General features: G+C 49.2%; 1 protein-coding gene across 1 annotated transcript in view; it reads right to left on the bottom strand.

Moving 5' to 3' along the window:
- Positions 1-26,561, bottom strand: part of LOC119382293 (protein O-mannosyl-transferase TMTC3-like) — a 368,314-nt gene that overhangs the window by 265,825 nt on the left and 75,928 nt on the right. The window lies entirely within an intron of this gene.

The raw sequence follows: 26,561 nt of genomic DNA, 5'->3' as shown, positions 1-26,561 counted from the left end.
GCCCTTCGCGCCATCTCGCTAGTGATAACGAAAACACGCTGCACCGCCGATCTCTGAGTACTGCCACCAACAAATGGTGTACATAAATAGCTCGCCGTTAGCACAGCAGAGAACATGCCGTCTGTGGCGGAGTCGTTTCGCGCTGCGCGCTGGCGATCGAGAGGTCGTAAGTTCGACTCGCGGTGACGGAACTTTTTCTTATAGTTTTTTTTCTTTGCCATATGTAAGTCTTTATATTTTAAACGTCATATCCGTGACGAAAATGCGTCAGTAGAGCCTTGGTGGACCCCGGCATAAAACACTTTCGTGTTAAAAAAAGGAAACTCGGCGACCCTCTTTTGTGCCAGGATTCAATTCGGGGTACAGAACATGCGCAGTAACGATGTCACTTTTCTGTGCACCAGCATGCAGACAGATTTGCAGCTTGGTAACGGGCCATCTCAAGGGCCGACAGAGCTCTACAGGAGAATTCAACCGCCTGTAAAAAAACAACATGACGCAAGGGAAATGTACAGAACCCAATCAAGTGCTGCAAATCTTTTTGCGTCGGGCAAGTGTTATTAAACGCTTTGTGGCGCTCTTAAAAATTCGGAAATTGTTTTATTGAACTCTCGGCTGATGTTTGCCGTCACCGTCATGTCCCGGATATGTATATAAAGAAGGCATAGAGAAAAAAAATTGGCCGCGTATCCGCCTGCTTCGCTGCAAATGTCGTCTAAAGACAATAGAAGAGGCGCTACGTGAGATATGGACGCCATCTGGCAATACGTCGGGAAACATGAGTGCTGTGTTGCGGGCTGGTAGTCCCGGTGCAGCAGCAGGCGAAGACCGGCGGTCACCAACGCGACCGGCGGGGACGCCAGCCAGCCCAAACACGCGGTTTGGCGCGAGGCGCTGAAGCAGAAGAAACGTCCGCACTCAACGAGTACTCTCCACACACTCTTTTATTTACACATCGCCCAAGGTATATGTAAACTGGTAGCGTAACTTCCGTAGAAGCCCACGTGTCAAGCCGGTGGCTAGTTGTTGCAACAGTCGTCATCTATGTGAGGAGGGGACAAACAGAATTAAAAAAAAGGAAAAAGATGACGTCACAACCGGAAGCGGAAATGACGTCACGCTTTAACGCGATGGGCGCGACATTGTGAAATTTTTTGACAGGACGCCGCTTCTTACTTTTTTTTATAGCTGCATGTTCTTTTCCTTATCACTATGACGGCTCCATAATGGAAGCGTGCAAGATAACGGGAAGACAAAAAAGACAGATTTGATAAATAAGGTGTATTTTATTGGCGAAATATTGCAGTTGAACAGGATATTACCCCAAAATATATAACACAGAAATCAGAAGCAGCATAACAATTCAACGTGCACACTGTGATGGTGTAATGTGGGCCCAGGATCCGAAATAATTCACCAGCAGTGAGGTGATTCTGTACACACAACACAGACTTTAACACAACCGATAACTCTGCCGATTCACACACACTACAGCATTCCTTATTTACATCCTAAACGTCCTACGCGCCTCGCACGCAAACTGTCCTACTCGCCGTTATGAACTGTTGCCGCTGCGGCGAGGTCGGTCGTCACCGGTACTCCTTGGGCAGTCAACAGTCACGCTGCCTTGACCGTGGCGAGGTGGTAGTGGTGGTGATGATGGCACTGCAGGCCGGTAGATCACCAGGCCACTGCAGCGCAGGTTAGCTGCCCGTCGCCAACATGAGCCGCGGCCACCTCGTGACACCACTCGGGCCCCAGGACCTCAGGCCAGGAACAGACTAGGCTGCCGGTCTCTGTGTCAGCACCGGGCACAGAGCGGGAATCAGGCTCACCAGGTCCACATGGCTGCCGGACGCCTGGTTAAGCGATGTCTCGACCCGAACCGCCGACCAGCGGCTGCCGTTCCAACCATGTCGCGCTCCAACTCCTCGAGCCGCACGCCCCGCTCGCGCTTCCTTTTCGTCGTCTTCCCCTCCAAGGCGCACCGCAGAGCAGAACTGTCGTTCCCTCTTCGCCCCGTCACGGCCCACACAATCCACATCATCACACACACAAACCTTGCACACGTGTTGCTCTTGCATCCGTAGACAGCGCAGCGTTTCTTCGCGTAGCGTGGCGGACTCATCGTCCCGAAGGGCGACAGCACGCCGGCCGTGCGCTGGCAAAACACAGTCACTGAAACGGTTCCCGATGGCTGCGATGGGCTATATTACCTTCTGCCAAGTACCACGACTAGAAACAACGCTTATGCGAGGAAATATCTACGGACGACAGGCACAAACCTACTGCGCAAAAACGAGCGACGCCATTTGCATCTCAAAATGCGCAAAACCGTTGGCCCATGTTACCAGACTGCCTGCATGTGCCCGCTGTTTCTGAAAATAAACGAAAAAAATTGGCCACTCAACCACATACCCAAGACTAAAGTTTGATTAAAGTAATCTACTAATTTAATTCGTGACAAATAAATTTCAAACTAATGAAAATAAACGCTTAATTAATTTTTTGTTTTCATTATTTGTCCCCCCCCCCTCACCTAGTAGCGCTTTAATCGTCACGCGGGTGTTGATGTTTGTCGCAATAGGTTTCCCACCACTTTTCGTTCCGACTTTCGCGACCTATTTAGATTGACCTTGCATCGCCTGGGTAAAACAGGAATGCCAAAGCGGCGCCCCATGGCATTCGTACAGTGCAATACAGAACCGAAACCGAAACACAACAATGAGCTCGTGCAGAGGGCACGGAGGAAGGCAAGTTTTAAAGCAGTCGCATTTTCAGCGCAGCTTAAGAAACTAGGGTCTTTAGAATTACGTATGTATGCATTTTCTATTAAAGGAACACACCACCTAATACTTACCTAGTGATGTTGCGCCTCAGATATGCGTAATGTTTGCTTTTTGATCGACAATGTACACAAGTATGAACCTAGTCAGCCGTTCAAGATGGCTGGCCCTTGGGAAAGTGGTTCAACTTTGGCCGAGTGGCTGAATCGAGTGACGTGCCGACAAACAGAAAGACAGACAGACCAAAATTTGTCCGTTTAACCGCCGTATTCACGAACCGACCTTAACTTATCGCGGTAAGGCTACTTACGAAAGGAAGAGAAAAGTATAAGAAAAGGATAAGGTGAGTTTCAAAAACCTGCCTTATCTTGCCATAAGTGGGCCTTATGAAAGGCGTCCTTAACTCGTCAAGTATGTGCCCTGGGAGCCAGGGTAGGTAATGTTTTGTTACAAAATGATTACTTCGAGCAACAATAAATTAGTTTCATTCCAAGAAACCAATAATGGTATGCACAAAAGCACCCATGCGTAAACACCAAAAATGTTTGCTAAGGCACCGCCCGCTTTTGGTGAAATCCGCATTCTTTGTCTGGCCACATTTGTTGAACCCCCGTCGACACAGTCGGGCCGCGAGAGCACGATTGCTATTTCGACGTCTTCTCATGTACGTTTTTGCTTTGTTCGTTGACGGTATTTTCGTGATCGCTTCAGCGTTTATCGTTATCTCTCACTTTTGTTTACTTCATTTGATTTATGCAATTGGTTGAGCGGTTTAGAGTCTTTTGCCTTCTTAAATTGCGTTCATGATGAAACGACGCACCAGGCGAACTTCAACGACGAAGAGTGCGGCATCGCGGCCATGTCGCGGCGTCTTGGCGGATCGTGAACAAGTACCGTGAGGTACTGCGTTGTTGACTTTCTTTCGGGCCATGAACGTGAACGAACTTCGTAAACAGTGTACTCTGTGCGTGTGTGTGTTATCTTGTGAGTTTCTTGAATACGATGTTTACCACCACCACCACCACCATCGGTATTTTCCTGCAGAGGCAGCACTGCGAGCAACTTCTTACGGCACTTTTTCTAAAGCGAAAGCGACACAGAAATTTGTGCCCATCGTAGGTCTCCATCGGGTTCCACTGAGGATTCGCCGCGGCGGGTACGCGTATGCATACGCTGTGCCGTTCAATATTTTTTATTACGGTCCACATATAATCAACGAACTGCGCATAGTTGTCCCCCGCCATGTTGTGCGTCTACAAGGAAGCCTTAAGGTAGGTCATAGGCTACCTTAACCGAGCCTTACTTATGACGGCGATAAGTACGAGGAAAGTTCTGCGATAAGTACAAGGTTCGTTCTTGAAACGCGTTAAGGGCGGACTTATGGTTAAGGGCGACTTAAGTCATAAGGATAAGGTTAAGTTAGGTTCGTGAATACGGGGGTAAGTATCCCAAGACTATCGTCTTTAATAAAGCAGAAGAAAAAGATTCCGAGGCACCCAACCGGAGATTCTAACCATCGACCCCACGCTCCCCTGCAGCCCGCTGCTGCATTAGACAACTCAAGCATGCCCCACGCATGCGCCGGCGAAATACCGGCGAGCTATTTATATGCACCATTTAGCGCTGGTGGTAGCAAATTTCGGATGAGCTTAAGCGTGTTTTCTATCATGCAACGCTCCTAATTTTCTTTTAGTTTGAATACTGCCCTTGAGACGCGCACGACAAAGTGGTCCTTTTCTGTACCCACTCGTGATGGGGAACGGGGAAAGAAACAGAATACCGGGCACACCTTACATCAGAGGCCCCCGTGTGGCATGAGACGCAGGTGGTCACTCCACGCGCCGTAGTTAAAAAAAAAAAATATCTAAGGGCGTCTGATTCTCCATTGTCGACACTTGCAGACGCAACGCTCCTAATTTTCTTTCAATTTGAAAACTGCCCTTGAGACGCGCACGACAAAGTGGCCCTTTTCTGTACCAACGCCTAATAGAAGAGGCGCTGTCTGTACCCACTCGTGATGTGGAAGACAAAAAAGCAAAGAACACCGGGCACACCTTGCATGAGACGGCCCCGCGTGGCAGGAAACGCAGGGGGTCACTCCACCTGGCGTAGTTTAAAAGAAAACGAAATATCTAAGGGCGTCTGATTTTTCATTGTCGACAGTTGCAGCGCGCTTCTCAAGCACAAAGACGTAACTGTGACACTTGTTAGTTCACGCTTGTCCTGTGCGTTCTTTTCGGGCGTCCGATTTTGTCCTTCAGCAGCGCGCTGCAAGTATCGAGCTGCTTCTCGTTATTCGTGTGACATTCCAATTTCTAGCTATCGCATTCATTGCTTCGCCCTTGCGGCGAAACTGACTTTATACAGAGCAACGCAGCGATGCTCGCCTTGTATATGACATTGCGGGCTGCGCAGCTACAGAGCACATTCTACCATCGGGTTGCGCACACTGCAAAAATGTCTGCATCGTGCGCATAGAAAGCACTGCAGTACAGCTGCCAAGTCAGATAGAATGGGATCTTGGAAGCCTGCTGTACCCATCAGAGTCACTATACAACTTCACACACATAATGAAAAGCTGTCTCACGCCTGTGTTTAGCACAGTGCGCTTACATTCAAAGACAGTGAGCAGCGCGGTGCAGAAATTGGCTGCGTCGAGCATGTAAATACTTGACAAAATTAGTGGTCACATTCTTTTGCACCACGATGGTTCATTTTGTTATTTTCTTTTGAGGGAGCTCAACCAGGCAGAAAGCGAGAACAGATTAAAGAAGCAGAAGCCATCCATAACTCAACAGAACGCCGAACTGGTGATAAATCGATGCGAATAGGATTGCGTTGCAGCCATGGAAATAATGCGCTGTCTCGATTTCTATACAATTTTGAGCATACTGGCTCCATGACGGTCCGATCTGAAGTGTAATGCAAAGCAAGCTTCAAGTAAAGGGCAAGGCAATAATGGACACGGAAGCTCGAACTATCAAAGTATTGTCGTATGACGATTTATGCATAAAGCACTGACGACTTGTGCAGTCTAAGTAGCGCCGCTCAAACAGTAACGCAGATCACGCGCACAGCAATAGACGTCTCTTCCTCCTCGTCACTACAACTGAAAACAGCGCTGTTTTTTACTATGAAATTTAATTAGTAGTGCGAGTGAACACAGTGGATGGAAGTCAATGTTATTACAAAACGCATAACGAGCCCGCTGGAACACGGTTGCTTTTTAGGTGCGAAGCATTTCTTAGAGAACTTCTGCGACTTTGAGCGTATCCATCCATCCATCCGTCCGTCCGTCCGTCCGTCCGTCCGTCCGTCCGTCCGTCCGTCCATCCATCCATCCATCTATGCATGCATGCATCCATCCATCCATCCATCCATCCATCCATCCATCCATCCATGGCGTAACATGACTGCATGACGAACACAAATGACAGGTCATAACATGAAAATCGTGATATCCATGTCACGTACGACAAGTTTTACATGCCACTGTCTTGGTGCTCTTGCGGCCGTTTCGTTAACTTGATATATACCAAAATTGGTATGGCATGACAAAGTCTGGGTCTAATGCCTAGGCCTACAGTAAATTTCGTCAAAATCGGGAAGGGTGACCTCGTGTTCGATTTTATCTGGACACACCCTGCTCGACTTTATGCGGAAGGGACTTTTTCAGTGCTGAATGCACACATTACAAAGCTATTGCTCGTTTGACTAGCTTTGTGCGCGAAGAGCCGAAAGGTAAAAGGCTTTTCATGGACCGTGGTGAATATTCCCAACAAACATGGTAGCTTTGGAAGCACACGGCCATGTATAAAAAGTGCCGCCCGCCATTGGCGGGTACTTCGCTGCATAAAGCCGGCGCAGAAATGGCGAGACCGAAGAAGGTCCGCAGTGCCGATGAGAAAGCCGCTTACCGGCAATCGCGTCGCGCTGCCAAGTGAGACTGCTGGACTGGACACGTTTAAAGTAATATACGACATAGTACCACGGAAACGGCGAGAGGCAACTGTGCTGGACTCGACTTGAACATGACATGGCATCACGTCGTATAACTTAGCATCACTTCGTATGTCCAGGACCAGGTAGGAACCGACCAGCTCCACTGCGCCTTTAGCCTTGCGACACCAGTGCAAGCCACGCCCGGCTTTTTTTAAAGCTCAGGTCGCAACTGCCGTTCCAATGTGACTAATAAAAGAAAATCTCGCAAGGCACAGGCGCTACACAAGAGCCAACACGTATGCAACTCTTTAGCACATATGTTTGTTTTTCTGTCAAAGCTTACAATGGTAGAGCTCAAATAACACTTGAAAAACTCTAAAAAAACATCGTTGATCCCTCTGTCACAGGAATCGGAATAACACGAAAGTAAATTGTGCCCTTACAGAAGTAACTGAATGTTTACTGTACATTGATATAAGAGAGTTTGCACAATGTATATTGATGTCTGGCAGCTATAGCACTGTTTAACGTGGATGCACCCACTTTGATGATTGATGGTACATCTCCATCCCGACGACTAACGTCCATGTTAAATGATTAAACAAACCCTTGTGGTAGCTGTAGTAGTTAACGGCGAAAGCGTAATCAGAGAACGAGCTGCGACAGCCAGAAGAGCGTCGCATATTGGACGCAGAACTTGGTCGCCATCCCGCGGCATGTTAAAATGTGATTGAACACCACGGCCGGACTAGACGGAAACGCAAAGCGCGTCGTGCCACCCCAGTAGCCCAGCCGCGATTTTTCTAGGGGCGAGCGCGTGAGGGGGGAACGCGGTGTGAGGCAGGCGCGCGTCGCAGCGCTATGAGCGAGGCCGACGCTTTTACGGTGCTTGGCTAAGGTCGCCACCTCGCGGTGTGTTAAGGCATTGACAAAATTAAACTTTTATTGAAAACGCGCCGAATGGAAGGAACGTGTAACGCGTTGCAGATGCTAATCGCGGAAGGCACAGTGATGACGAATTACTTTACCGCTCCCAGAGGGCAACACCACCCCGCCGACCGGGAAAGTGGTAGATATAAAAGGCGCGTTTGTAAAGGCGCTAGAGTCTGTGACCGTGGCGCACTGGATAGCGTGCCCGGCATCTGTTGGTGCAGACCGAGCGATCGTGGGTTCGATGCCCGTTGACGGAACTTTTTTAAAGACGATAGTCTTTCTTGGGATACTTAAACGGAGAAATTTTGGTCTGTCTTTCTGTCTGTCTGTCTGTCTTTCTGTTTGTCGGCACGTCACTCAATTCAGCCACTCGGCCAAAGTTGAACCACTTGCCCAAGGGCCAGCCATCTTGAACTGGTACGGCTGTTCATACTTGTGAACGCTGTCGATCAAAAAGTAAATATCACGCATATCTGAGGCGCAACATCACTAGGTAAGTATTAGGTGGTGTGTTCCTTTAATAGAAAATGCACACATACGTAATTCCAAAGACCCTACTTCCTTAAGCTGTGCTGAAAATGCGACTGCGCTGAAACTTGCCTTCCTCTGTGCCCTCTGCACGAGCTCATTGTTGTGTTTCGGTTTCGGTTCTGTATTGCATTGTACAAATGCTATGGGGCGCCGCTCTGGCATTCCTGTTTTACGCAGGTGACGTGTAAATAAAAGTGCGTGGAGAGTACTCGTTGAGTGCGGACGTTTCTTCTGCTTCAGCGCATCGCGCCAAACCGCGTGTTCGGGCTGGTTGGCGTCCCCACCGGTCGCGTTGGTCACTGCCGGTCTTCGCCTGCTGCTGCGCCGGGACTACCAGCCCGCAACACAGCACTCATGTTTCCCGACGTATTGCCAGATGGCGTCCATATCTTACGCAGCGCCTCTTCTATCGTCTTTAGACGACATTTGCAGCGAAGCACGCAGATACGCGGCCAATTTTTTTTTGCCATCTGATCGTGTATATTTTTAGACGTCATTTCCGTGACGGAAATACGTCACTGGAGTCTTGGTGGACCCCAGCATAAAACACTTTCGTGTTAAAAATTGTCCACATTGACTGACGATTCATTCTTCAAAAGAACAACCACCCCATGAGAGTCAACTGCATCACGGACAGCTATAGAAACAACTCTTCGCGCGGCACAGAGCAGAATAGTTCCTCAACGCCAATGGAGACGCCGTAATTTACTGCAGTTAAACCCTACGCTGGCACGAGAGATTCAGAGCTCTTTAGCTTGAAGGGATCTTCAGGTTTCAACGAATTGAGGTGGCGTTGCAAAAAAGCACTCACATGACGCTGCAAACAACGATCTTCCGTGACGACGGCACGGAATACACGAACCTTCGTGCGTTTTTGAGGCGAAAAATACCTCGAGCACACTTGCATTGCAGGATTTTACTGCTCTGCTGAGAGCTTCCAAGTTCATTTCTTAGCCAACCAAAGGCACTTTGAGCGTTTCTGTTTACGTATCTATCTATCTATCGATCTATCTATCTACGTCTGGGTGCTCTCGTGATCGCCTCCATAACTTGGTGTACACCAAAATTGGCATGGGAAGGCAACGAGGTTTGACGAATATGACTGTCTGGTCGCGACATGAATAACGTGAAAATCCTTCCTCGTACATGGTCAAACCGAGACACGTGTGGCACATACCCGTATATAACGGGCCGCGGTGTACGGGTATGCGCCACAGGTGATTGACAGCTTGTATCTACGCAGGAACGGCAACAGAAATCGGTAATTTAAATGCGAGAGCGTTAAGAAAGACCGACATCGACAGCGTTGACCCGACGAATGCAAAGAACAAAAATCAGGATCCCAGCAGGAATCGAACCCAAGCATTCTGCGTGGCAGTCAGGTATTCTGCCACAGAGCCACGTCAGGTCTTGAACCTGCTTTGGAAAAATACCCTACGCAGGCGTAATGTCGGTGCGACATCAGGCTTGCAGTGCTGGCATTTTAATTTTATAACAAAGCAATAAACATTACATATGTACTCCTATATGACACAGGCGTCATGTCGCGCTAACGTCAGTTGGGGTTCGAGTGTTGGCTCCGCTTGTATAGCAGTCTAATAAACATTACATTTGTATGCCTATGATTAAGCAAGTTATATTCAAGCGCTGCTCGACCCGGAGGAATACACTAAGGAAAGTTACGTATCATATTCAGATCATCGCACCGTTTCGATAATAGCGACGTCTGTGCTCTATTGTCATCCGTACGTACACTATTGTCATCTCGTCTGGGGCACTACGACACTTACTAACATCATTACCCTGCATAGAATGCAGAAAAAAGCCGTGCGTTGGCAAAGATTTTTATGTCGGTGTCCACCAAGACTTCACTGACGTAATTTACGTCATGGAAGTGACGTCCGAAAAATGCACACGAAGAGATGACAAAGAAAAACCTGGAAGAAAGACGCTATTCCTGCAGCCATTGTTGGGAGTATGGCTAAGTGCGCCGCGAGCCACTGCTCCCTAAGCGCATTTTCCTCGTTGTCAGGAGCAATGCGCCACAAACTTGATTAGATACGCTACTGTCGTTAAATTAAATACGCGGCTGCTGACGACTGCCGATCATCCACGATACCTGTTACACTAAGCAGCGGACAACCGATGAGACAAGTGATTGCCCACTGTTTGGCCTGGCGGCGCAGTGAGGCGAAGGAGAAAAGTTGTGGGACGCCCCCCGGTACGGGGAGCAAGTTTCACGCGGGCAGACGACCACTACTTTAGTGTCCGGGTGAGATTCGCACACCTACTTCCCTACTTTAGGTGGTGTGTAAGTGCTGCCATCTATGGACACAAAAAGTTCAAATCTGAGTTGCTTTGGAGCTGGTGAGCCGGCAAGTCCACCGCGCATGACTTGCTGGTGAAGACGAGCTCCTATCGTGGAAACGAAGCCATCGTCTCGACTGCGCGTTTGTGACTTGGTAAATGTCAGTGACGTGCCGGCGCTACAATTCGGCACTTCAACATCGCGCCTTCCCAAAGAGCCAGAAAATGAGGCATGCCGCGGCTGCGCCTCTTGAAAGGAGGACCACAGCGCGGAGGAAAACGTTGGCGGGAAAAGAAAGAATCACGCAGTGAAAGGGACGCCATTCTGAGGCACCTAACTGAAACTGCTTGCTCACCCAGTCAACCACAGTCGATTCAAACTCGTCACCAGTACAAAAAAGATCCAGTGACCGTCTGCATAACGAAACACCTTCATAACACAATTACCCAAGAGGCAGAAAGACGGCTCCTCTCCAGCCAACCGCACACGCAAAGTATTCCTAGGAAAGAACTCGTACAAACACCACATCTGGAAAAACCGTTTCCCTCACTTGTTCATTAATGCAGTCCTTAAAACCGTTCAACAACCCATAGTGCAGCGGAGTCCTCAATGTCCACGCTTAAAGTTTTATATCCGCCTGGATTCACCTCTGTCGGAAACTGAGCCTGCGAATTACGCAAACGAGAAGGTCGTTGTCGAAAAGGACCCCCTGTCTGTTGTAAGGGTTTCCTTCTGGTCGACGTGTTCGTGCGCATTAAGATATTGTCACGAGTCAGGAAACGTTTATTGAGAACGCTCAGCGGCGGAGCACTGGACGGGTGTCCTCTCGTTGTGTACATGGCCGGGCGACGTGCGTAACTCGAGTTCTTGGAGAACGTCGGCGTGAGGCGCGCTATCGTATAGTTTATCTCGCTGAAACGGTCCATGATGACAAACGAGCCAGCACAGTGTGCCAAGAACTTTGTGCATAGACCACGCTTCCGTAATGGGGTTCACAACCGCACAAAGTCAGCAGGGGCATAGCTCACAGGGCGGTGCTTACTGTCGTATCTGGCCTTTTACGTGGTCTGGGAAGCTAGCGTGCCAAGCCGCGCTAGTCGACGAGCTTCCTCAGCACGACAGAGAGTCTCAGTTACCGATCGATTATCAGCCGTCGTCCAAGGAGGCCTAAAGTATAACGAGGTGGGCGCGCGTAGAGAAAGAAGTATGGGCATGTCGTTTCGTGTCGTGCTGTGTTGAACGCGTATGTTATAGACGGCAAAATCTCGTCCCAGTTCTCACGATTGGATGCCACGTATCTTGAAAGCATGTTCGTGAGCGTCCGGTTCGCACGCTCGGTAAGTCCGTTTGTTTGAGGATGGTAGGCTGTCGAATGTCGAAAAGTAGAATCACACAAGCGTAGAAATTGCTTCACAACATCTGCAGTGAACTGGCGTCCACGGTCGCTGATTATGACTCGGGGCAGCCCGTGTCGAGAATGACGAAGGTAGCAAGGATAGAGAGAGGGCAGCAATCGCAGAGGGGATGGCGGCCGTCTCGCAGTACCGAGTGATGTAATCGACGCACACGACTACACAGCGGTTACCGGTGGAGGATCGTGGGAAAGGACCTAGAAGATCAATGCCCACTTGCTCAAAAGGTGCAGGCAGCACAGGCTGGAGTCGACCGGCGGGAACTTTCGTGGGACGCTTGTGACGCTGACACCTCGTGCAGCTGGCGACATACTGCTGGGTAGTCTGACGCATCCGCGGCCAATAAAAACGCTCTTTAGCTCGATACAGAGTCCGCGCTGATCCCAAGTGGCCGGAAGTGCGGTCAGCATGCATGGCATGTGATACAGAAGAACGGAGGCTTTCCGGTACCACCAATAGCAGTAAAGGCACGGTTGCAGTGTAATTCTTCTTATATAGTATTCCACACGAACACAGAACCGACGCGCCATCTTAGAATCTTGAACGGCGGAAAAGCATGGCTGCAACTTGGAGGGCCTTCAGCTGTTCAGCACGTCCACGTCGGGAAAAGCAGGACCGAGGGAAGAGAGATAACGATCGAAGTGCTCTGCGTCGCAGTCCGTGTATTTTCGTGGCAGTCTTGAAAGGCAGTCGGCATGGCGCCGGCCGGTCTTGTAAGATACAGTGAAGTCGCAAACTTGCAATGTGAGGGCCCAGCGTGCAAGTCGACCAGACGTCACAAGCCAGCAGCTGTGAGGATTGCCGCCAGTACAAGTATGACCGAAATATTTCAACTGCGACAATTACGGCGAGGCATGCCTGTTCAGTCGCAGGGTAGTTGCTTGCTCAGCGAGCGGCTGGCATAAGCGGCGACATGCTCTTCGTCACCAATGCGTTGGGCGAGTACGGCGCCGACGCCCACGGAAAAAGTATTTCAGCAGGAGAATCTTCTAGGCCGCGCGCGAGGGCGGCGCAGTAGCGTCACGGAGGAAATGCGGTTGAAGCCGCAGCACGACAGACGACGCTTCCGGCATGTTGTCATCTTTTACATGCTCTTCTACGGACGCGACGCATAAGAATGCCGCCTCGTACATAGTAAAATGTCTCATATTTCTGTCCGTAACATCAATTGGTAGATGTAACAGATATTTCAGCTGCAGCTACAAGTAGATACTGCTTGCATGTTGTGTGCACGCATGCGCAGGTAGGGAGAGCAGGGAAAGTTCGGGCGAGCAAGCTGTCCTTCCCGATGCTTTCTGTCTCTTTGGTGCACTCAGTGGATCCCGCGTTGCGCCGGCGGCACTGACTTGTCGATCTTGGCGCGCGCTTTTCATGCCGAAACAAAGGAGAGCACTTTCCAGATTTCCACCAGTGCTCCTTTAGGATGGGAGGGAAATGCGTTGGGCCTAAGCGCAACAGTGGGTACGCATCCTGCAAGGAGAAGCTCCTAGTGACACGGTGAGGTTGGGCTCGAGAGCTCACGCCTCGTGACTACGTTTGCGAGAAGCGCTTTTCGGAGAGTAAATCCCATCACTCGTTGGAAAAACTCACAGGGTCCTCCCTTAGGCATTGTGCTAAGACGACTCGAAGGGCAAAACCATCAATTCTTCTGTCCTGCCCCAATCCCGTGCAAAAGCTTTCTGCACCCAACGTGGTTTTGCACTGCTTCCGTGATCGTGGGCCGATCACGGAGGCAGTGCAAAGCGACGATTTCATGTGATAACGTCAGCTCATGTGATGTCATCATGACTTCATAGTGACGTCATGATGACGTAACGAATATTGGCATCTGTGACGTCATAATAACGTCTTGTGTTGACGTCATCACGCGATGATCTTTTGCATCAGTCATGTTGACGCCGCCGACGGTCAACTTTTGCGTTTGATGAGCCATCTAAGGCTTTCTCCTTAAAGATTATACTTAATATATCGAATTCACGTTAATGAAAATTACAGGTTTCGCGCTCTACAAGATATATCGCACAAGTAATTTTCCTGTCCGTGGCGCCATTTTCCCCGTTAATTTACAAAAAAAACATGAATCCGGCGAGGACGCATAAGAAACACCCATTTGAGGAGAAAAGCGCGAATGACGAATAAGCGCCGAATGGCCTCGAGCGTTCTTCCCTCTCCGCCAGCCGCCTCTCACGACAGAGGGCGCGTGAGTGCTGTGCCCGATAGAGTCACTAGAAAATTTTCAGAGTATCGCATCTGTTTTCCGCGCGCCGCCGCCGCCGCCGCGATTGGCTTATTCGCATCACGTGACCTCTCGCCGCCATATCCCTTCCAAGCGCTTTGGGTGCAGGCGCGTTCAATGCAGAGCGTGGCCGGACATTTAGCGGTACCGCGGTCCCCAGAAGTACTTCGTCGCTTTTTTAAACGCGTCATGCAGACAGGGGCGCAAGGAGACATTTTTTTCGGGGGGGGGGGGGGGGCACGGCTCGGTGTGCCACCCCATGGCTCCGCCACTGCATGCAGATGCCAGAAGAGAGTAGCTCGCCATCAATCGAACGTTACTGGTGAGCTACTCTGGGAATCTCGTTTGCCGTGTGGGAAAGATTAATGTCAAAGATAGCCGTTCTATGTGGCTGCATAGTTGGCCTGAACGAATTCGCCCCCCTCGAATAACACTCCTTCCTGCAGTGAACTACATTAATTTTGCTGGAAAAGATCTTATGCGACAGGATATTTCACCTTTTCGGTTCGCTATGGTCAGCGATATTGCAAACTACATACCTTTCTATTCGCTCGGCCGTTTATATCTCGATCTGTTGAACAGATTACGCATGCTATCCGAGTTATAAGCGTGCCACGCACGAGAGCGAAGTCGAAGACTTAATAAAATAATAACTGTTTACTGGTATACCTTGAAGGCAATTGTGGCATGATATTTGGCATTGCACAAAACAGAAGCGTGGAACTCCGTTGATAAACTTGGTATAAGGCAATGTTATCAAGCGTATTTTTAAATTTGTTGCAAAAAAATGCCGCTAATGCTGCATTGCACCGAGCGTACCCTTAAAATACTGTATAGTTGGGGAGAAATCGTCACAGCAAAAAAAAAAAAAAAAAAAAAGCAGATCCCACGCATTGAGGGAGTCGATTTTATGCGAGCCCTAGGTCTATATACATCCATGATGAAACAAGCGCAAAATATACGAAGACTCAGAAAGGACACAGGACGTTGGAAAGAACAATCTTATACATGCATAACATGCATCCTCGTCACCACACACCACCCTTGTTATCACTCTTCGCTCTTTGCCGAGGGCGGCAAAGAGCGATTAGTGGTTATCCCGTATCTGCATAACGTCTCACATCGGTTGAAAAAAGTTGCTTCAAGGTATGGGGTGCGGGTTGTTTTTTCAGCCAAAAACAGATTGTCTAAGATTTGCCCGGCAGTGGAAAGGTTGGCCACAAAGAAAAGCAGGGAAAAAACGGATGGATGTCAAATTAAACATGGCAGAAGGTTTGTTGAGTGCAAAAAAGAAGTAGTCTACGGTATTCCTTTCACATGTGGAAAGGAATACGTGGGTCAAACAGGACGTTGCCTGAATGTACGCCTTCGCGAGCATGAGAGTTCACTAACGGGGGCCCCGTACTCGCACTTGGCGATGCACTGCAAAGAGTGCACCTGCCAGCCAAAACTTTGTGACACAGAGATAATTGATATGCACAGAAATCGAACGACAAGAGAGATAATTGAAGCATTTCGAATTAAGAAAGGAGGTGAGATGTGTGTTAGCCAGGCGTCTGTTCTGCTAACCGATTCTGAGTTTGCTTTTTTAGATATGACATGAACCAGTGCAAATTTTTTCTTATTTTTTCTTGTTTGGAGGGGGGGGGTGGGGGAAGGGCTTAACACGTGTTTACTTGATGTATGCGATGGGTTATCGAAGTGGTGTTTTGTTGATTCACTCTGTGATAACAAGGGTGGTGTGTGGTGACGAGGATGCATGTTATGCATATATAAGATTGTTCTTTCCAAAATAAATTTTCAGTTGCTAGTAAGCGCTCCGTCCTGTGTCCTTTCTGAGTCTTCGTATATTTTGCGCTTGTTTCATCATGAACCTATACCAACACGCCCAACTGGCAGTCATCCTAAGTCTATATACATACTGTGTTGCAGTAGCATGCGCTTTGAAAATTCCGGGATGTGCTATTTCTGATCAAAAGAACATAAAGCACCGTGCCGAGGAAGTTTTAATAACAGTGCATGATGAAAAAAAAGTGTAGCAGTGCAGAAACCGAACCCCAGCTGTTTACGCGTTGGCAACGCCAAAAAAAGGAAATGTCTTGTCGGAAACAGCAAAATATTTGCAAATTCATTGCAACGTTGGGAATATTGAGGAGACAAGAAACACGAAATGAAACAATTAGGTAGTAATGTCAATCATTTTTGATGGCCTATTTTCTACGTATCGCAAGATAAGATGCACCTTACCTACCGCACGCCGATTCGCCCGTGCGTTCGGCTGCTGGCGTGCCGAATCAAGACGTCGCGCACAACTTCCAATTACCGTACACACACAACTTCTATTACACATATCAACCAGTTGAACAGCAAGCACGGTGCACAAGCAAGCTATGCGTCAGCGATCAGTCGAAGGACGCAATGTTGAATGTTCTCGATGTTGTTCGATAACGTTCTCTAGTGCAGTGAACCTGAACACCGACTGCAAAGCTAGCGCAAACAATCAAGATTCACCAAATGTCGAAGTAAATAACATCTCGCACGATGTCACTGCGCTAATGCAACGATGTTTACAGATCCTGACCTAGCGAACACGCCCGGGCGTGACACGAAAAGAGACCAATGAAGCCATGAAGAGTTCGCGAGCACATGGCAACATTCGCCGTATGTTTCATTAGTTACACCGCTAACCGCGCAGTCGATCCATACCTGTCGATGACTCGAAATCACTTCTAATATCCTCTTGAAGAAACACACACATATAATGCCGTTCTGCCGAGTAACACGGCACTGGGGCTAAAAGATCGGTCACTTCTCAACACACGCTACCAACGCGCCGGACGGTCTGGAAGGGACATGGCCGCCGCCACCCGATGTTGCCCGCGTGCAGCCTACCTTTGCGGTACTCTGATTTTCCAGTGACTCTAGTGCCCGATAGAGTGCCTCGATGTCCTCCTCGCTCACCGCTGCGGGCGAGGAGGACATCGAGGCACTCTAGTGCCCGATTTCGTGTTTTTACTAGGACGCGCGCCCGCGCGAGTCAAGTTTCGCCTCCTCGAAAATTCTTGCACCACTAGCGTCTGTGTGAACTTCCGTTGGGGCGGAGGGGCCATAGCGCCGTAGAATCGGTTGTGACGTAAAAGAGACGCTTGAGCTGTCGGAAAGCAGCGTCGCATCCGTCAGTCCAATGGAACGGTGCATCCTTTCGCAGGAGGCATGTCAGCCGCTGAGCGACGTCAGCAAACCGATCAATAAAACGAGGACAGTACGAGCCCAGTCCGAGGAAACTGCGCAGCTTTTGCACAGACCGAGGTGGCTGGAATTCTTTGACGGCCATAGTCGGATACCATCGTTGTCTACAAGGTGCCCTAAAACGAGTGCTTGCCGCTCACCAAAATGGCACTTTGAATTGATGACAAGCCCAGCGTTCTTAATACAAGCCAGCACAACATCGAGACGCTGGCTGTGTTCGCTAAATGTCGAAATCACAACGTCGTCGAGGTAGCACATACAGATCTCCCACTCGAGGCTACGCAGAATGGTATCCATAAACCGCTCGAAGGTTGCAGGGGCGTTACACAGACCGAGTGGCATAACACTGAACTCATATCGCCCATCCGGAGTCACAACAGCCGTCGTTTCTTTGTGATCCATCGGTATCTGCCAATAACTTGACCCCAAGTCAACGGAGAAAAAGTACGAGGCTGAGTGAAGGCAGTCAATGGCATCCTCAATACGAGGGAGGGGATAGACGTATTTTTCAGTGACTGCATTGAGACGTCGATAGTCCACACAAAACCTCCAGTATTACTGGGGCAGGACTGCACGGCTCCTGAACTGCCCGCTTTTCCAACAACTTGCTCATCGATCATCTTTCGTTCTGCCGCGCGCGGAAACTCGATCGGATGCGCCGCACCTGTGTTGATCTTGTGGCGTGTGCGAGACTTAGGGATCGGAAGCGTTTTGTCCTCTTGCGCAAAGTCGAACACAGATAGGTGACATCGACCAAGGTGCGGCGCGCACTCGGTGACGTGTTGACCATGCCAACAAGACGTGAGTCGGAAGGCCGTAGCATCTTCATCTGTCAACGAGGCGACCGTAGAAAGCGCGTCTGCTCGGAAGAGTTTCATTCCGCCCGCAGTATCGCGGCCTCTGTGGAGTAGCTGACTGCCCACAAAGCAGATTTTCCATTTTCCACAGGCACCAGGCAATGCGGAATGACGATGTTCTTTTTAGCAGCACAGGCCGAATTAATGGGATCCCCAGTGGCATCACACGTGGCGTTTGTAAGGCTGGAGCAGGTCACTGGTACCCACACAACTGATAACGCTGCCACGGTGACAGCAAACTGAGTACTTTCGTGGCCGGGGTTGCTATCCTCCAAGAGTTAGGAAGGAAGGTTGTCCGTTACTGACAACTCCACAGCTCGCCAATTAACTGTAGCTCCGCACTGCTTCAAAAAGTCAATGTTCAAAATTACGTCGTGCGTGCACCGAGAAATGATCAGGAATTCGGTGGTGAAAAGTCTACCACCAAGGATACGTCCACAGTACACATTCCAACAGGAGACATTGATTCGCCGCAGACTCCAAAAAAAAAAAAAAAAACATTCCTTCTTGATCCCACCGAAGCACCAACTTGCGGCGCAGCGCCCTCTTAAATATGACTCATTACCGAAACCAAAGCCGCAGTAGGTACTCCATCGACACGCACATGCATCTTGTTCCTTAACATAAAAAATTCGGCAGATCCCACGTACCATGGGAGTCGATGTTATGCGAAGCATGCGGCGGGTAGGTGACTGGCGTAACTTTTTTAGTGAGCTACACGTTACTAAATGATCCTAAAGATTTGTATAAATTTTATACGCACACATATATATGTTGAAGAGCCGCATATGTGTTACATAACCAGTTGTTTTCGGTTTGGTAACGCTGCCAATGGGAACGTGGGTATTACCAACACCAGAAGCGGTAAGGTGATATGTAGTGCTTATACGTGTCCCGAGAACACACGCACGTTTCACGAACCCGTGTGCACGTGTGGAAGAAGTTCTTGACAGTCCTTGAACAAGGGCGTCATCACCGTGACCAGTGAGCACCAGCAGCTGGTCATGACTTGTTATAGGATCCGGTCGTGATCGTGGTGACGAGGGGTCCATGTGTAGTGAAGTATGTCGTATAGTAGAGCTGTTGGAATTCGTGGATGCCTCGGTCATTTCGTCGACAAATCGTCTGTCGACAGAGCCGGCGACAGAGCCTATACCTCACCACCCTTCGCGTTGGTGAGGTATAGGCCGTCGAGGCTGGTAGGCTTGGATAGTGCTACGTAGACCAACATCAGTGGCTGGTGTTTGTCGTATTCGTAGACTACCTGGGCGTATGTGGCCTACGTAGCCTGGTCCACAAAGTGGCTGTCAGTCAATCTGGCATCATCCTCGGTCAGCATGAGACCATCGCCTAGCCTCGTAAGAAATGAAGAGGAGACTGCGTCGTTCTGACGGACGAAGTGCACTTTACGGTGCGGTGATGAGGATATCATATGTAACTTTCGTTAATGTATTCCTCTGGGGTCGAGGAATGCTTCAATATATCTTACTCAATCATAGGAATACAAATGTAATCTTTATTAGACTGCTATAAAAGTGGAACCAACACTGCAACTACAGACGTTAATCTGATATGACGCCTGCATCGTAGGAGTACACATCGTAGGAGTATCATATAGTGTTTATTGCGTTCTTTTAAAGTTAGACAGCCAGCACCACAACCACAATTGACGTTGCACCGATATAACGCCTGCGTATGCTGTTTTTCCAAACCAGTTTATAGACCTGGCGTGGCTCAGTGGTAGAATATCTGATTGCCACGCAGAATGATTGGGTTCGATTCCGGCTGGGATCCTAATTTTCATTCTTTCCATTCGTTGAGTCAACGCTGCCGATGTTGGTTTTCCTTAACGCTCTAGCATTCAAGTTACCAATGTCTGTTCTCGCTGTTCCTGGGTAGATATAACTGTCAATCACCTGTGGCGCATACCCGTACACCGCGGCCCGTGGTAAACGGGTATGTGCCACAGGTGTCTAGTGGAAAGGGTTTGATGACGTACGCGACAGGATTTTAATGTTATTCATGTCCTGAACCGGCAATCATATTCGTTAAATACTCTTACCCCCGAATGCAGAGATGTTACTTGGCTCGTGCCTTCAACTTGACTTGAGCAAGTCGGCCCGAAGCAAGCAGCGGACTTGGAAACCCCCAAGTCGGCATTCGCGTTTCATAGACGCTTGTAGCGTCATCATCATCGCCATTTATCATCATCATCCTTTTTACTACTTACGCGCCGCGCCTCTCGTGCAGCTCATGCCTAGCGCTCGAGGCGCGAGCAGTGAGGAACGAGCTCACGCTCCTGGGGGCTGGACGCCGGCAGCCGCTGCCGCTCTGCTGGTACTAGGGCCTTCTAATAAAGTAGCGAGAACGGCACGGCCACGTCGACCGCCTTGACGTCTCTCTCTCTCTCGCTACAATTGGTGACCCGGAGAACACGCCCTTCGCCGAGCGGCCCCTGCCATGCTTCCGCGACTCTGCCCTCCTGTTCCGCCGTTTCACCCGGCCTACCCACGAGCGTGGTTCTGGCAGCTCGACGCCTGCCTCGCGGTGAATGGTGTCACCGCGCAGCCACTCATGCACGAGATCCTGCTTGACGCCCTCCCGGCTGAGCTGCGTCATCTGTCCGCGGCGTCGTCATCCAGCCCGCAGCCGTACGACGACCTCTGCGCTGCGGTGCTGGCCCGCTACGGCGAGACGTACCGCCCGCTACCGGGGACCCGTGAGTTCCGGGTTTCCCCTCCGTCAACGCGAGCGGTACCACCCGGCCCGCGGCCCTCCCATGACCACGACCAACCTTTCCCGGCTACGACTTCTCCGACCTCACGTCCGGCCACCAGCGCATCGATTCCCGCGCCCGACCACCCGCCCGACGAGGTACAGGAAGTTCCTGCTGCCATCGGCCACTCCAATGAGAGGTCTGTTTTTTCGACAGCCTCGGCCCACAGTCCTTCAGACTTGCCGGCCATCTGCACGTCTTCCCCGACCTCCACGGCCCACGACACTTCTGACACGTCAGGCTTCACGACGGCTACCTCGCCGCACGCCCTGGAGCCTGGCATAGACACGGACATCGTGTCTCCCGCTGTACGACCCCCAATTGCGGAGGCATCGCCAGTGATGTCCAACGAACCCGCCTTTTCGACCTCGACACTGTGCGCATCTTGCCAGCAGGAACTACCATCGTCCTCGAAGTCTTCCGCAGCTGAAGTTCGAGCACCGAACCATCAACGGCCGAACTTGCGAGACGCTGCTACGATGACCGAAGCGTCTGAAGACGACTTGCCTGGTTCGACACTGGCAGAGCAAGCCGCACATGTGACACCTGCCACGTCGGCCGGAATCCAACATCCTGACCTGCGCACGAGCCCTCGTGTGCCACCTGCCGAGGGTGCTTCAACGCGCACAAGTGCATCATCCGAGCCCGCAGCGACTACGCCTGCTCGGTGTCACCGCAGATTTGCTCCGGACACCGTGACACAGGATGCCGCCCACCCGACATGTGGCCACTGTGCAGGCGAGCGCTGCAGACCTCCTTCCCACGTCTACAGCTCCCGTACTTGCCGGTATTTCGTCTCGCGCCACAGACAACGTGCGCGTAGTGTGCCCAGCAGTCACCGGCATTGTTGTGGCCGGTGCAACGCCTCCCCCCATGCCCACCCGACTTTCTGGGATCGGTTCCGACATGCAGAGAATCGGGCGCTTTTGCTCCTGCCTACAGCGTCCATTCCTTGCGACCCCCGCCCGCTACGCAGCTCCCAGAGCCGCCCGCCAGAGACCCACTGGTCTCCGATGGTCATCTCACGTTGACAATCTGGACTGCCCACGGACCCTATCGTTTCGCGGCATGAACATTCTTGTATATACGCCCCCATAGTTTTTCATTCCGGGCTCATTTCTGAGGGGGGGGAGTGATCTGTAGCGTCATCATCATCGCCATTTATCATCATCATCCTTTTTACTACTTACGCGCCGCGCCTCTCGTGCAGCTCATGCCTAGCGCTCGAGGCGCGAGCAGTGAGGAACGAGCTCACGCTCCTGGGGGCTGGACGCCGGCAGCCGCTGCCGCTCTGCTGGTACTAGGGCCTTCTAATAAAGTAGCGAGAACGGCACGGCCACGTCGACTGCCTTGACGTCTCTCTCTCTCTCGCTACAACGCTCAAGCTGTCTTGCTTGGTCAAGTCAAGAACGAACTTCAATGCAGAAACACGTTGCTCGCCTGGTACCGAGGTTAATAATGAAGTTGTTGGCGTAAGGCACGTGTTACAGCAAGAAAAGTTCGTGTATTTGAAAGGAACGATCCCATCAAAGTGCTACAAGCATATTTTTGTCATTTTACTGTTAACGAGCGACACGTGGTTCCCGCCGCCGCAGCAATGCGCAGTGTTGCTTGTGTAAAGCGTCTGTTGCCCGCTGGTTTCAGTGGCCGCCCAAGCGCGGCGCGTTACTCCAAGCTTGCTTGTTTCGGCCTGCGCGCTAATAGAATTTCCCATAAAGATGCGAAACAAGGCATTGTTTGCGTTGTGTCCTTTCGTCATTTTTTTTTTTCTTCTCGAACGCGGAGTGTATATGCGCTGCCAGCCCTTACAGACACACACACAGGGCACGCTTCGCCTCCTCCACCCTGATATTATTTAATAGAGCTTTAACTATGCATGGATGTGTGTTCTATAGCACCAAAACAAAACCGAAACCATGTAGGCGTCCGTGGAGGCTACTTCAATCCAAAGCCGAAGCCATCAATACGAGGCAGCCATTTTGGCCTCGTTAGACGGCATTGTTTGTGATCGGTCTCGTTGTGGTCGTTCTTTAGTCTGCCAGAATAATCTGTGTCGTCAGGCGTGATTGAAAGTGATCGTTTTGCGTGACTTTCTTCGTGCTATGCATTCGTGGCGCAGTATCCTGTCGTCGGCTCGCTCTTGCCGTGACTGGCTGAAGCAGTGTCACTCAGTGTTTGTGAAAAGCAGCCTCCGGACGCAGAAGTTCCTGCAGTAAGCTTCTTTTCGTTGTGAACTTGCCTGAGGAAGATGGCAGCACATGACGGATCCCAGTGGCACCAACAGACGAAGCCTGTGGACGACGCTTCTACGATCCTTATAGATTTCAGGCGAGTTCTGCCTACAACTATTTTCTTCGCTTCACACGTAGCTTTGCCGCTTGTCTTTCTGATTTTCAGCTTGCGCGGATTTTGCTATCGTTTTTCAATGGCTTGGCAACGACGAAAACCGCACTGGACTATCCAGTAGCGGGTAAAAGGGAGTGGTGCGCGCCAACATCGTGTTTCCTTGTTCCATACATGCCAGAGAAACATAAAATTGAGAGTTGAAATCTCGGTTGCAAGTGGTGACATGTAGAGCAACGTTGCACCGATATATATTCGAAGGGTAAGAAGCTCAGCTGATCAAAATCAATGTAATGCACCCGGGCCCAACATGCCTGATATCCAGCACATGATTTTGGCTCGTGAAACTCTAGAATTTACTGTTTCTTTCCTTTGCTACCCAGACGCTGAAACACGTTTATTACGTATTTATTCGCTGCATTTTCGAACTTCTCGCCGTGTGTGTGTGTGTGTGTGTGTGTGTGTGTGTGTGTGTGTGGTGCGTGCGTGCGTGCGTGCGTGCGTGCGTGCGTGCGTGCGTGCGTAACTGCTATAAAACTGATGCAATAGCTTTTGTAGCACGGCTTCATTTAATTAAAACAGTGGTGACTTAATCTTATGATACTAAAAATTATCATGCAACGAAGGTAAATGTGAGTTCACTTCAACGTTGTAGAGTTTTCTTTGTTTTTTTTTTGTCCACAAACTGCATACGAGCATAACCTCATCCTCCTGTGATCCTTGCTTTGTCTAATGTGGTGTGGTGTTAGTACCTAGTAGTAAATACAACACCACCTAGTAATAATGGCAGTAAACATACTGCTCAAACGCTGTGTTGCGTGGATATTGGATGCCTTTGTTATACCAGCCGTGGTTCAGTTAGGTATTATTTTCAACACAAAGATACAGTCTACAGTGATGTTATGGGCAGCGGACAAAAATCCCTTAAAATGGACTTGGAAGCGTTACGCTGCTAAGCCCAAGGACGCGGGTTCTATTCCTGAACCCGGCAGCTGCATTTAGATGGGGGCGAGATACAGAAACTCCCATGCCCTTTGATTTGTGCACGTTGAATAACACCAAGTAGTTAAAATTAATCCATGGTCTCCCACTATGTAGCACCCCTTAATCGTATCGTGCTTTTCGCTCATAAATCTCTAGCAATTATTACTTGGTCATTATACCTCGCAACTCTCGCTGTATCGTATTTGAATTGTATTCGCCATCGTCTGCAATGAATATTTAGCACTTTTTACAGAGGGTACCGCATTTGATATTCTTTTACAATGCACCTTAATTGTCCCAATTTCGTGCCATCAGGACAACATGTATACCCTGAGAAACAAGTGTATACAGTGTGCATTATTTCTTTCAGTATGTGTATGCTAGTTGTGCAGACGTCCCTCTAGCACATTGTGCCAACGACGCAACAGGCTGCTCTCGGGCGTCCATACTTCCCATTGGGCCCGCCTAGCAAGTTCGCATTGTAACGCAAATTCATCACTCGTCGCCCTGAGATCAGCGCGACAAGACTTTCGACCACTCACGAGCCACTGACATACATCTCGCATCTGGCCGCTGCCTGTGACGAGTGTCAGCTGTAAGGGCGACCACGTGCTTTGCGGCGAAGTGGCAACAAAAAGAAATGCAATGCGCGTTCGGAGGGCCAAATTCAAAAATTATTTTCTTCCTTAAAACAAAAAAATGATTCGATTAGACTTTCTTCATTACTTAACGATGAAGTCTTCTATCAAACGCCGCATGACGAGGATTTTTACTTGGACCGCATCAGTATGAAAAATACGGTCAAACATGCGACAAATCGCACATTTTCTCTAATTTCACAGTTTTTTTTTCGTAAAGATTTGAAGTCTATTTTACCCCTAAACATTTCTGTACTAAAATCCACTTTTCTGGAAATAAGGCTATTATTAAGATTGGTTAGGGTGAGTTCCAGATAGCTCAAGAAAAATTCACGAACTTTGAAGCTTTTTGTAGATTTTGAAGCTACGTAGCTGGTAGTGAAACAAGAAATTCGGAAATAATGAATAGGACAACTAAACAGAACCTCTGCGATAGCGCAAGTGCGGTTTCGAAGCTCAACACACAAAAATAGATTTTATACACATTTTTCTATTAGGCACAGTTTAATAAATAGAAGCGAATTTCGAGGGGGCGCCATGATTGTCAAAATTTTTTTCGAGCAAAAATGTTTCGTCACAATACTCCATGCGGCATAGGAAAAGGGCACAAATTTTATCAGCAAAATCTGCGATGTGCGAGCGCCACGTCTGGGACACTTGGCATGGAATGACACACACACACACACACACACACACACACACACACACACACACACACACACACACACACACACACACACACACACACACACACACACACACATATATATATATAATGCTTAACAATGGTGGAGACGTGGCTAAGGACTACGCATTATTTGCAGGATGTTCTGCCTACAGTTTAGGTGCTTATTGATAAAACAGTAGCTTGTCATTACAATGTGAACATGTATGAAATGGCATGAAGTGTTTAAAACCGATTCAGAGAATAATTTTACGAATGACAGAAATTTCAGTTTGTTTATAGGAATTCATTGTAAGATGAAGGCATGCAGACGTGAAAGAGAAAAGACACAGACAAGCCAAACGCTAGCGTTTGAGCTGTCCGCATCTCTTCTCTTTCCGTGCTGCATGGCTTACTTTCTTCTAGAATAAACATTTTTTGGTGTTTTACCCGAGCGGAAATTTTTCTGAGACTCATCTATATAAACTTCGAGTAGTATTTTATTTCCCCCAGAGGAATCGAGTGCACCACTGTAAAGTTGCTACAAAAACTTGTTGCGGCTGTCATGCATCCACCACAGTGTTCCTGTTTGAGTAAACCCGGTGGAAACGCCTTGTTGAGTAACAAGAGGTAGCGGCACCAACTTTCGTCGGTTGTCAGATAAAAACCCTAATGGTGTTCGCTCTGATTTGAAGTTCTTTTGAAATTCTTGATCAATCTCTATAAAACTTGTTTAGTTTATGTGTATTTGTACGCTGATTTTGAAAATGCAAATATTTTTTTACTAGTATATGTCGCGTTAATTAAATATATCAAACATTTCATGTGCCATGTTAGGCCTGCACGAGTTACAAACGTGAACGATTTACAAAGTAAGCATATCACAATAATATGAAATGGGA

Source organism: Rhipicephalus sanguineus, chromosome 2, assembly GCF_013339695.2.
Source record: "Rhipicephalus sanguineus isolate Rsan-2018 chromosome 2, BIME_Rsan_1.4, whole genome shotgun sequence".
Taxonomy (NCBI): Eukaryota; Metazoa; Arthropoda; class Arachnida; order Ixodida; family Ixodidae; genus Rhipicephalus; species Rhipicephalus sanguineus.
Note: the sequence above shows the minus strand (reverse complement) of the source record. Positions and strands in the feature narration are given on the sequence as shown.